The 7,612-nt window shown below is 58.5% G+C and overlaps 1 long non-coding RNA gene across 4 annotated transcripts; it reads left to right on the top strand.

Annotated features, from left to right (window-relative positions):
* Positions 1–6,944, top strand: LOC125619720. 4 transcript variants are annotated; one of them, XR_007351257.1, is made up of 4 exons: positions 61–2,429; positions 2,541–2,706; positions 3,671–3,904; positions 4,882–6,944. It is a non-coding gene; the product is annotated as an uncharacterized LOC125619720 (long non-coding RNA). The 4 variants fall into 4 exon arrangements; XR_007351255.1 differs by lacking the exon at positions 61–2,429 and adding an exon at positions 1–52 and having other exon boundaries at positions 3,671–6,944; XR_007351256.1 differs by having other exon boundaries at positions 39–153; positions 3,671–6,944.
* Positions 6,945–7,612: the final 668 nt, after the last annotated feature.

Here is a 7,612-nt window from a genome sequence, read left to right as displayed (position 1 = left end):
GGAGAGTTCTGCGCGCGCGTCCTCGACGCTGCGGGGGAGCTGGGCTGACCCGGTATGAGCTGCTCCCCAGAGACGGGAGACTGCCCGAGGCCGGGCGGCGGTGGGCAGTGCAGCAGCCGAGCGGGTTTACCAGGGCTGTCGGCGGCGAGCTGGGTGTGACACCGCGCGGGGTTCCCTAGAGCCCCAGAGGGAAGTTGGGTCGGGCGTGGTGACCCTAATTGTAATCCCAGCGGTTCGGGATGCTGAGGCAGGGGGATGACAAGTTCGAGGCCAGCTTGAGCAACTTAGGAAGACCCTGTCTCAAAATGAAAAGGGCTGGGGATGGAGCTCAGTGGTAGAGCGTCCCTGGGGTCACTCCCCGTAACACAAAAAATATAAAAGGAAGGAATGAGGGTGGGTCCTGCAGGCCAGCAGTAATGACCTTGCCAAGGCCCTGCAGGTGACAGAGGTCGTGGACAGGGGGTATGCTGGAAATGTCCACAGGGTCAGACCACCCATGGTGAGTCTGGAAAGCTGTGGCCCTTCAGGGTTCCCTCATTGACCCTCTGGCCCACTGCGGTCCAGTCACAGGGTGCAGGCTGTTCAGGTGGCAGAGTTGGGCGACAGGCTATTGGGCGGAGGCCCTTGAAATAAGGGCTCCCAGCAGCTGGAAGAGCCACCTGGGGCTGGGGGCTGGCTCAGTCTGCACTGTGCAGGAGAGGGCGAGGCCCATCTGAGGACCAGAGAGCCTTTACCCAGCCTGAGCTGGAGTCTGAAAACTGACTGGACCATGAGGGCCCCTGGGAGAGCACCAGGAGCCGGCTCTTCAGTGACCAGCGGAGCTCTCCCCAGAGAAGCCTGGGCGAATGCTTCCCCACACTGTACACATGTGAACACGGAAACAGTGAAACAGGGCCCTGATGGCTGGATTTAATTGTCTGTTTTAAGGGCCTGTTAAGATCAGACCAACCAGTGCTTGCCTCTCGTGCAGCATTGGGCTGTGTCCCTGGCCTGGACGAGGTATGGGCCAGCAGGAGGCTGCCTGTCTGCCACTCTGGGCTTCCCGCACACTGGAGGCGGTCACCCTATGGAGCAGCAGTCACCTTGTGGAGCAGCTCTTCCCCTGGCCTGTGCCTTCATTTGGGGCTCCCTGGCTCTCCCTTAGTGACCCCACAGCCGTTGGCTCCAGCCCTTTCAGCCCCCCACATCCTGTTGTGCATAATTGGGGAAGAGTACAGGGCTGACTCCAGAGCAGGACATCCACCCACACTGCCCCTCGGTGGGAAACATGAATAGAACAACCTGCTGGAGGTGTCCACCATCTTGCAGTGAGGAAGGATGAGGGTAGATGGCAGGTGGGTGGCAGGTGTGCAGACTCACCATAGGCCAAGGCCCAGGACGGGGTGGCACAGACTGCCCTCCTTTCAGACGAGCAGTACTACCTTCCGGGTGTTGTGAGGGTCTGTTGAGGGCTGTGGGTGGCATCAGTCCCAAGAGACTGATTGATCTAAGGATGGGTGAAGTCATTGCCATCTGCGCCCACTCTTGAGAGACCTGGGTGGACCGCACAAGCCAGGTGAAGCAGGCCTGTGAGGATGGCCCACCAGGGCTGTGGGTGCGTTCTTCGGGTGAGGTCCTGAGGCAGGGGGATGTCTGCAGAGCATTTTCATTTACTTTAGTTTCAGAGGTGATTTTCACTTTTTTTTTTTTTTTTTTACACATTTCTGTGCCTATTCTTTTCACTGTTATAAAAAAGCTTTGGGGGGAGAAATTAAGGAGGCATGTATCACTTGGAGCGGCCACAACACCCCTGCATTAGAATCTCTTCATGGAGACCAGGACCCTCCCCAAGGCCTCCAGATGGGGACTTCAGGTCCCCTGGTGAGCTTTTCAGGGATGTGGCCAGTTTGGTCTTGCTCTGAGGTCTGTCCCACTACCCTGTCACCTTGTCTGTAGCTAATGGCCCTGACTCTCCTGTCAGGCACCTATCCAGTTGGCCCCGGCCCCAGGTCGTTGCCAACACCACCAGCGTGTGTGGCCAACCCCTGCCCATCCTTCACTCAGAGGTCCAGGTGTCAGGGCTGGAGGGTGGTGAGAGCCCCAGGAGAAAGAGACTGGTGTGACCTGGGCAGGGGTGTTGGGTGGGGAGCTGCAGAAGTGCAAGTTCCTCCACCTGGGACTAATTTCAGGCCTGCTGGTCCCTGTGGAGCCAGTGCGGGCCTTCTCTTATTGTCCTCAGGACTGACTCTGGCTGTGGCCGCTCCTTTGGCACTCTTCTGGCTGCCCTGCAGAGCCCCAGCCTCCCCGTAGCTCCCTGCCTGTCCCGTGCTCACACTGGCCCCTGTCTTGTGGAAGGGTCTGAGGAGCTTGGTGGTGTGTGGCCCTGGTCCTCCTGCCACCATGGTGGAGCTGAGCGTAGCCAGGGAGCGTTGGAAACTTCCCAGCAGCAGGTGAAGGGCGACGGGTTTTTAAGAAGCCTCTTAAAATGCACCTCTTCCCTGGGCTGTGTGTCTGCGGCCCTCGGGTTGATGGTTTTTGGGGCATTTCTGTCTCCCCTCCAGCTGCCGCGTATCCTGGGGTGGCTTGTCGCTGACTTGCCCCTTCATGCCTTCCTTGTGTGAGTCTCTGTCCCTCCTCCACCTGCCTGCCTCTGTGACGTCACCTGCGGCCCTGTGTCACCACCTCCCTGGCCCCCAGCCTCCCTCGGTTCCTCTTCTACCCCGGGAGGTGACAGCCCAGGACCTGACCACAGCTGGGCCCTCCCAGTGTGCCCTGTGCAGCTCAGTGGCCTGCTCGAAAGGCCCTCCAGCAGCTTCTCTTGCTGTGGAAAGGCAGCTAGGGTCCCCACCTCGGTCCTCACTCCTCCCAGTGTAGCTCTGGGCGCAGGCCTGGCGCCACCTGCTGGGATGGCCTGAGAAGCGGGGATGGGGCTGGGGAGGGGCGCCAGGGAGGCCTTCAGCCTGGGCTGGGATGGATGCAGGCGGGACTGACGCGCTCGTGTGCAGGGCCTGTGGCTGCTTAGCGCCTTCGCAGCAGAGTGGCAGAGGTGAGCAGCTGCCTCAGGGACTCACTGGCCCACTGTGCCTACAATACCTCTGGCCTGGCCTGGCCTGGCCAGGGACAGCCACCAGTCCACAATTTGAGCAGGCAGTCCCTCGCTCCATGGGTACACAGGTGCTGGGCAGGCTTGCCCATGCCTGGGGGAGCTGAGAGGAGGGGTCCTGCCTGCCGGCCTGGGAGAGCTTTGCACCTGCCCCCATACCATCTGCCAGCTGGGGGTGGGTGCAGGGATAAGGACACCTGGCGCTTTGCCTAGCCAGGTGACTTCTGGGCCTGACATGACCAGGTCTTGCTGCCAGATCGGTTGTGGCCCACTGAAGGGCTTGTGAGGGGGAGGGAAAGGGAGACAAGTGACATCTCCTGGGCCTTTTTTTTTTTTTTTTTTTAATTGGTGGTGCTGGGGATAGAACCCAGGGCCTTGCACAGGCAGGGCAAGCCTCTGCTGCTGAGCCCCATCCAGAATCTCCCAAAGTCTTTTTTGTGTGTGTGTGTGTGCTGGAGAGTGAACCCAGAGGCACTGTACCACTGAGCCACACCCCTGCCCTTTTTAGTTTTTATTTTGAAACACAGTCTCACTAAGTTGCTCAAACCTGCCAAGGCTGACCTTGAACTTGTGATCCTTCTTCCTCAGGCTCCCAGATCCTCCTGCCTCAGGTTCCCAAGTCATGAGTTCTCCAGGGTCATTTTCAAACTGATCCCCCTGGGGGAGGCCCAGTGTGGCTTCAAGCTCAATGATAATCCCCCTCCACCCCACCCCGCTTCCAAGAAGTGCTGAGGGGCCCAAGACAGGACAATGTGAAGGACACGCTGTCTTCCTGGACAGCCACCGGTGCCTCTTCTGCAGCCCCTCCCGCTTGCCATCAAGGTAGGAGTCTACTCCCCACCCATGGTGGTCCACCTTAGCGACTGGCCTGGAGTCAGAGGAGGCCCAGAGGACTGTGCTGTGTGGTTCTGGGCTCTCAGAGAAGCCGGCTGTTCTCTCAGCCTCCTGGGCACTGCTCCCTCTGGGCACCAGCTGCTATGCTGGGAAGTCTCATGGGGAGGCCATGAGAGGGGCGCCAGTGGGTGACCAGCCGGCCATCTGAACTGTAAGTGCAGGAGTAAGGCACTGTGGGTTCAACCCCAGTACCAAAGAAAAGTGTGGCGGATGGGGTGTGGTGACTTCTGAGGCTGGGCCGCAGAATGCCTGGGTTTCCGCCTCCCTCTCGGGGATCTCGGAAGACAAGCAGTCTCCCCTCAGCTGCCATGCTGGGTGGGTGTTCTAGCAGTCCTGCTCCCAGCCTGCTAAGGAGGAACTGAGGCCTCCACAACAGCCAGCCATCTGGGAACAGACCCTGAGCCCCTGTGAGGCTGCATAGGGCTAGCCCTCGGGCATCCTCTCTGGAGCTTCCCGAGAGACCTGAGCCTGACCCACCTTGGCATGGGTCAGTCTGACGACAGAACTGGAGACATTCGAGGTGCTGCTATGGAGTGAGTTGTGTCTCTCGTTCCTGTGCTAAAGCCTGACCCTCAACACGTGCAAAGCTCCCTAGGATGGGCCCTGCTATGGTTGATCTGTGGTATCCCCCAGAAGCTCATGAGAGACAGCCAGGACGCTCCAAGGTCAGATGATAGCCTGTGAGAGCCGCGGCTGCCTCAGTGGGTCATCCCCTGGACTAGACTAGCTGGTGGGGACTGCAGCTAGTATGTAGGGTGCGGCTGGAGAGGCTGGGTCCCGGGGATGTGCCTTTGGGGTTATGTTGTGTCCCTGGCCTGTAGCTTGCGCTCTCTCTGCTTCCTGGCCACCATGAATGACCAGCTGTCTGCCAGGCCCTTCCTCCATGATGCTCTGCGCTACCTCAGGCCCAGAACAATGGATCCGGCCAGCCATGGACTGAGCCTCTGAAACCACGAGCAAAAATGAACTTTTCCTCCTCTAAGTTGTTCTACGTCTTTTGGTCTCAACAATGAAAGCTGACTAAGACCGTGATCCACTAGTGTGACGAGCGGTTGTTAGTGTCTCAGTCTGAGGCACAGCTGGGTTCAGTCAGGTCTATTTTATTGATGCGCATCACACTTCAGACACACATCCTGATTCTGAGTCCTAACTGAGGCTACCCAAGAGTCCCAGATGCTCACCCGACATGGGTCCTCAGTCAGGGTCGCTGGAACTAGATTCAAGCTGGAGGAGTCTGGTGGGGAGACCAGACCGAGACCTCCTTCTCTGTCCAGGTCCTGTTGGTCCCATCGCCCCCCAGAGTCTGGGATTTAAGTCCTAGTTCAGTTGTGCTTGCAGCAGTGCAGACGCTGACGTCACTATCTAGGTCTGCCTGGGCCGCAGTTGGCCGCAGTTCTGCCACTCACATCTCATCAGGGCACGTTGCTTATGGTCTTTCCTCCACACACACTCGGATTAATACAACCAACAGTGACCCTGTGTATTCCTGGCACTCAGGTCACCTAGGACCAGTGGTCAGGACAGAGGCACACCAGAGGGTGACCACGTGAGGGCAGAGGGAGGAGATGGCTGTGCAGGGCCTGAGGGCAACAAACCTCTCGCTTAGACCCCTCCCCTGCGAGGGGGGCTTCGTCACTGCTCCTGGCTGCCTTGTCCTGGGGCGGGTGGCCAGCCTGAGAAGGGAGCACACTGGCTGTGCGTGTACCAGGCACTTGTTGGTCTCCGTGTCACTGAACCCAAGGGCACTGGGTACCACAGCCGATGGCTGCTCCTGTCCCCTTTTACAGGAGACCAAGGGACTAGTAACTTGCTCAAGGTCACAGGGTCGTGAGGGGCAGGACCTGTGCCAACGCTCTGTGCCTTGCTGGCCACAGCACAGGCCAGAGCTCTGCTCAGAGAGCCCTCTTGGTGACCGGGAGCTACACCCACAACAGCCCCCTGCTTCCTCAGGTGGAGGCCCAGGGCCATGGACCCCCTCCTCCGCGCCCCACCTTTCCCTCCACGTGATGGCTCACCTGTGCCCGTCTTTCCAGTGGCCTGAGCTCCTCCCTGGGACAGAGACCTCCTGCCGCAGAGCAGCCCCATGTGCGCTTGGCTGTTGCTTAGAGTGCGGCCTGGTGCTGGGCATTCAGAACGGAGGCTCCAGGGCCCTGGGGGGCAGCAGGCCTGGCCAGATCACAGACCAGCCCTGGTCCAGGGAACATCCCTGGGATCTAACCTAGGGCAACTCCTTCATCTTCCCTGGGGCTGGGGTAAGGCTGGGGGTAGAGAATTTGCCCAACATGAGTGAGGCCCGGGATCCTCCTCAGCACCAAAAGGGAAAACAGGGAATCTATGGCAGGAAGCCCTCTGCCAAGGCCGGGCCAGGACAGACTCAGCGCTGCCCCTGGGAGGCCGAGAAACAGCAGGCCTCAGTGAGAGGCCCTGGAGGGCAGGGCTGCTCTTGTCTCCTTGTGGACCCCCCTTGGTGTTAGGTGGGCACGTCCTCCCAACACCCAGACCCAGCTGTGAAGGGGTCTCAGGAGGCTGGTGCTCCCTCTCCCAGGGCTGCCCGCGTCCCAGACCCAGGCCTGGGCTCTGAGGCCTCTGTGCTAATTTCACAAAAGACTCGACTTGAACTCCTGACTGAGCAGCTTCACTTTGACAGGACTGAAGATTTGTGACAAGGCTGATCATCACCCCAGAGCGTGGGTGATGTGCAGGCTCCGGGGAACCGGCTAGCAGGTATATTTTACGGCTTGCTTGGAAGACAAACGCAGGCATTTATGTGTCACTTGTTGCAGTATAAATGCTAACTTGTACTTCTTTCAAAACTTTTAATGAATTGTATGCATTCTGGAGGATTTATAGGATGAGTGGGATGGCCCAAAATGTTACTTTAAACATATTTGTCACTTTGGAAACAGCACCAAAAAAATCTGGAAGATATTGCACTCAGAAATAAATCATAAATGGATGCATCTGAAAAGAGGTTTATTTTGGTCGTTAATGGTTGATGGGCCCCCCAGTGCAGGATTTAAAGTTAAATTATGCAAAATCAAAAACAAACCCTATAATACTTAATCAAACATGCATAAAACTGTCAGGCCCAAATAAATTCTCTCAATTAACTCGCTTCAGATTGTGATTGCATTCACTAATTTAATCAGCCTCAGAGTGAGGTGGAGGCCGGGAGAAGATGGACTCGGTGAGCATGCCCCTCAAGGGGCCAGGGCAGGACCTCAAGCCAGGGCAGCAGGCTGGTCCTGGCCACAGAGAATGCCGTTCTTTTACTTTTTTCCCACTGAGGCTCGAAGCCAGGCCAGTGCTCTGCCCGTAGGCTGCACCCCAGCCCGGGCTTTCCCCACGAAGGAGGCTGTTTCCTCTTCTCCTCCCCAGGAGGCAGACTCCCCCATCAGGCACAAGGCTTCCCTCCACCCCCGCCTCCGTCCAGGAGCAGGCGTCCTCCACGTGGGTCACCTTTGCTGGCTCCTCTGGCCTCAGAACAGGAGTGCGCCTGCCTGCACGGCTCTGTTCCCACCCTCTCCCCCTGCTCTCCCCCTGCTGCCCCAGTTCATCGCGGGTTGATAGAAGTGGTGGCAGATGGGTGGGCACTCCAGGGAGGAGTGCTGTAGAGCCTGCTCCTGGGCCTGGGGG

The sequence above is a fragment of the Marmota marmota genome, unplaced genomic scaffold, assembly GCF_001458135.2.
Source record: "Marmota marmota marmota unplaced genomic scaffold, marMar, whole genome shotgun sequence".
Taxonomy (NCBI): Eukaryota; Metazoa; Chordata; class Mammalia; order Rodentia; family Sciuridae; genus Marmota; species Marmota marmota.
This window is presented reverse-complemented; position numbering and strand designations above follow the sequence as displayed.